Below are 5,000 nucleotides of genomic sequence, written 5' to 3' on the forward strand. Positions count from 1 at the left end.
GTGTCTTCGGGTAACATAATCTTGTTTTTCGGGCCATTTTACACCGACGGAGGCACCCACAGGGGCCATGTACACCCCGCTTGGCATGTACATGAGGGGCTGCCTCTTCCAAAAATCCTTCCCCCCTATAGGGGAATATGCATTTTGGGTCTCCAGCCACGCCCAGGGTTACCACCCCCTGGAAATCCCCCAGGTTTACCCCCCATTTTATGTGGATGCATAGATTCAGACCGCCCTGCTCCACCGCTTTTGGCCATTTTTGCCCAACGTTAGCCGCTTCGGCGTGCCGCTGGACTGTTTTCGGGCCTTTTTCACCGACGCTTGGCCGTATCCGCTTAGTTTTCCCCAACGCGTGGCCGCATCCGCTTAGTTTTCCCCCGCTGGACTGTTTTCGGGTCACTTTTGCCCAACGTTAGCGGCTTCCGCTTGCCGCTGGGCTGTTTTCGGGCCATTTTTCCCCCACACTTGGCCGTATCCGCTTAGTTTTCCCCAACGCGTGGCCGCATCCGCTTAGTTTTCCCCCGCTGAACTGTTTTCGGGTCACTTTTGCCCAACGTTAGCCGCTTCCGCTTGCCGCTGGGCTGTTTTCGGGCCATTTTTCCCCAACACTTGGCCGTATCCGCTTAGTTTTCCCCAACGCGTGGCCGCATCCGCTTAGTTTTCCCCCGCTGAACTGTTTTCGGGTCAGTTTTGCCCAACGTTAGCCGCTACCGCTTGCCGCTGGACTGTTTTCGGGCCAATTTCCACCGACTCTTGGCCGTATCCGCTTAGTTTTCCCCAACGCGTGGCCGCATCCGCTTAGTTTTCCCCCGCTGAACTGTTTTCGGGTCACTTTTGCCCAACGTTAGCCGCTTCCGCTTGCCGCTGGACTGTTTTCGGGCCAATTTCCACCGACTCTTGGCCGTATCCGCTTAGTTTTCCCCAACGCGTGGCCGCATCCGCTTAGTTTTCCCCCGCTGAACTGTTTTCGGGTCACTTTTGCCCAACGTTAGCCGCTTCCGCTTGCCGCTGGACTGTTTTCGGGCCAATTTCCACCGACTCTTGGCCGTATCCGCTTAGTTTTCCCCAACGCGTGGCCGCATCCGCTTAGTTTTCCCCCGCTGATCCATTTTCGGGTCACTTTTGCCCAACGTTAGCCGCTTCCGCTTGCCGCTGGGCTGTTTTCGGGCCAATTTCCACCGACACTTGGCCGCATCCGCTTAGTTTTCCCCAACGCGTGGCCGCATCCGCTTAGTTTTCCCCCGCTTAACTGTTTTCGGGTCACTTTTCCCCAACGTTAGCCGCTTCCGCTTGCCGCTGGGCTGTTTTCGGGCCATTTTTCCCCAACACTTGGCCGTATCCGCTTAGTTTTCCCCAACGCGTGGCCGCATCCGCTTAGTTTTCCCCCGCTGAACTGTTTTCGGGTCACTTTTGCCCAACGTTAGCCGCTTCCGCTTGCCGCTGGACTGTTTTCGGGCCAATTTCCACCGACTCTGGGCCGGATCCGCTTAGTTTTCCCCAACGCTTGGCTGCATCCGCTTAATTTTCCCCAGCTGAACTGTTTTCGGGTCACTTTGTCCCAACGTTAGCCGTTTCCGCTTGCCGCTGGACTGTTTTCGGGCCATTTTCCACCGACTCTTGGCCGTATCCGCTTGGTTTTCCCCAACGCTTGGCTGCTTCCGCTTAATTTCCCCCAGCTTAACTGTTTTCGGGTCACTTTTGCCCAACGTTAGCCGTTTCCGCTTGCCGCTGGACTGTTTTCGGGCCATTTTTCACCGACACTTGGCCGTATCCGCTTAGTTTTCGCCAACAATTGGCTGCATCCGCTTAATTTTCCAAGCTATACTGCTTTCGGGTCAGTTTTGCCCAACGTTAGCCGCTTCCGCTTGCCGCTGGGCTGTTTTCGGGCCATTTTCCACCCACGCTGGCACCGACGGGGCCATGTACACCCACGCGCGTGTACATGAGGGGGCACCCATTTTTGAAAACCTTGCCCCCCTATAGGGGAATATGCATTTTGAGGCTCTAGCCACGCCCAGGGTTACCACCCCCTGAAAATCCCCCAAGTCGAAATCACCCATGTAAAATATTCAAAAAAATCTCAAAAAATCACAAAAAATTTATAAAATCAAATAAATTCAAAAAAAAAAAAAAATTTCAAAAATTCAAAAAAAATTCAAAAAATTCAAAAAAATTCAAAAAAATTCAAAAAATTCAAAAATTCAAAAAAAGTCCAAAAACCCAAAAAAAATTCAAAAATTTCAAAAATTCAAAAAAATTTCAAAAAAAATTTCAAAAATTTGCCCCGCTGAACTGTTTTCGGGTCACTTTTGCCCAACGTTAGCCGCTTCCGCTTGCCGCTGGACTGTTTTCGGGCCAATTTCCACCGACTCTTGGCCGTATCCGCTTAGTTTTCCCCAACGCGTGGCCGCATCCGCTTAGTTTTCCCCCGCTGAACTGTTTTCGGGTCACTTTTGCCCAACGTTAGCCGCTTCCGCTTGCCTCTGGGCTGTTTTCGGGCCAATTTCCACCGACACTTGGCCGCATCCGCTTAGTTTTCCCCAACGCGTGCCCGCATCCGCTTAGTTTTCCCCCGCTTAACTGTTTTCGGGTCACTTTTCCCCAACGTTAGCCGCTTCCGCTTGCCGCTGGGCTGTTTTCGGGCCATTTTTCCCCAACACTTGGCCGTATCCGCTTAGTTTTCCCCAACGCGTGGCCGCATCCGCTTAGTTTTCCCCCGCTGAACTGTTTTCGGGTCACTTTTGCCCAACGTTAGCCGCTTCCGCTTGCCGCTGGACTGTTTTCGGGCCAATTTCCACCGACTCTGGGCCGGATCCGCTTAGTTTTCCCCAACGCTTGGCTGCATCCGCTTAATTTTCCCCAGCTGAACTGTTTTCGGGTCACTTTGTCCCAACGTTAGCCGTTTCCGCTTGCCGCTGGACTGTTTTCGGGCCATTTTCCACCGACTCTTGGCCGTATCCGCTTGGTTTTCCCCAACGCTTGGCTGCTTCCGCTTAATTTCCCCCAGCTGAACTGTTTTCGGGTCACTTTTGCCCAACGTTAGCCGTTTCCGCTTGCCGCTGGACTGTTTTCGGGCCATTTTTCACCGTCACTTGGCCGTATCCGCTTAGTTTTCGCCAACAATTGGCTGCATCCGCTTAATTTTCCAAGCTATACTGCTTTCGGGTCAGTTTTGCCCAACGTTAGCCGCTTCCGCTTGCCGCTGGGCTGTTTTCGGGCCATTTTCCACCCACGCTGGCACCGACGGGGCCATGTACACCCACGCGCGTGTACATGAGGGGGCACCCATTTTTGAAAACCTTGCCCCCCTATAGGGGAATATGCATTTTGAGGCTCTAGCCACGCCCAGGGTTACCACCCCCTGAAAATCCCCCAAGTCGAAATCACCCATGTAAAATATTCAAAAAAATCTCAAAAAATCACAAAAAATTTATAAAATCAAATAAATTCAAAAAAAAAAAAAAAATTTCAAAAATTCAAAAAAAATTCAAAAAATTCAAAAAAATTCAAAAAAATTCAAAAAAATTCAAAAAATTCAAAAATTCAAAAAAAGTCCAAAAACTCAAAAAAACTTCAAAAATTTCAAAAATTCAAAAAAATTTCAAAAAAAATTTCAAAAATTTGCCCCGCTGAACTGTTTTCGGGTCACTTTTGCCCAACGTTAGCCGCTTCCGCTTGCCGCTGGACTGTTTTCGGGCCAATTTCCACCGACTCTTGGCCGTATCCGCTTAGTTTTCCCCAACGCGTGGCCGCATCCGCTTAGTTTTCCCCCGCTGAACTGTTTTCGGGTCACTTTTGCCCAACGTTAGCCGCTTCCGCTTGCCGCTGGGCTGTTTTCGGGCCAATTTCCACCGACACTTGGCCGCATCCGCTTAGTTTTCCCCAACGCGTGCCCGCATCCGCTTAGTTTTCCCCCGCTTAACTGTTTTCGGGTCACTTTTCCCCAACGTTAGCCGCTTCCGCTTGCCGCTGGGCTGTTTTCGGGCCATTTTTCCCCAACACTTGGCCGTATCCGCTTAGTTTTCCCCAACGCGTGGCCGCATCCGCTTAGTTTTCCCCCGCTGAACTGTTTTCGGGTCACTTTTGCCCAACGTTAGCCGCTTCCGCTTGCCGCTGGGCTGTTTTCGGGCCAATTTCCACCGACACTTGGCCGCATCCGCTTAGTTTTCCCCAACGCGTGCCCGCATCCGCTTAGTTTTCCCCCGCTTAACTGTTTTCGGGTCACTTTTCCCCAACGTTAGCCGCTTCCGCTTGCCGCTGGGCTGTTTTCGGGCCATTTTTCCCCAACACTTGGCCGTATCCGCTTAGTTTTCCCCAACGCGTGGCCGCATCCGCTTAGTTTTCCCCCGCTGAACTGTTTTCGGGTCACTTTTGCCCAACGTTAGCCGCTTCCGCTTGCCGCTGGACTGTTTTCGGGCCAATTTCCACCGACTCTGGGCCGGATCCGCTTAGTTTTCCCCAACGCTTGGCTGCATCCGCTTAATTTTCCCCAGCTGAACTGTTTTCGGGTCACTTTGTCCCAACGTTAGCCGTTTCCGCTTGCCGCTGGACTGTTTTCGGGCCATTTTCCACCGACTCTTGGCCGTATCCGCTTGGTTTTCCCCAACGCTTGGCTGCTTCCGCTTAATTTCCCCCAGCTGAACTGTTTTCGGGTCACTTTTGCCCAACGTTAGCCGTTTCCGCTTGCCGCTGGACTGTTTTCGGGCCATTTTTCACCGTCACTTGGCCGTATCCGCTTAGTTTTCGCCAACAATTGGCTGCATCCGCTTAATTTTCCAAGCTATACTGCTTTCGGGTCAGTTTTGCCCAACGTTAGCCGCTTCCGCTTGCCGCTGGGCTGTTTTCGGGCCATTTTCCACCCACGCTGGCACCGACGGGGCCATGTACACCCACGCGCGTGTACATGAGGGGGCACCCATTTTTGAAAACCTTGCCCCCCTATAGGGGAATATGCATTTTGAGGCTCTAGCCACGCCCAGGGTTACCACCCCCTGAAAATC

Source organism: Carex rostrata, unplaced genomic scaffold (assembly GCF_964058835.1).
Source record: "Carex rostrata unplaced genomic scaffold, lpCarRost1.2 SCAFFOLD_38, whole genome shotgun sequence".
NCBI lineage: Eukaryota > Viridiplantae > Streptophyta > Magnoliopsida > Poales > Cyperaceae > Carex > Carex rostrata.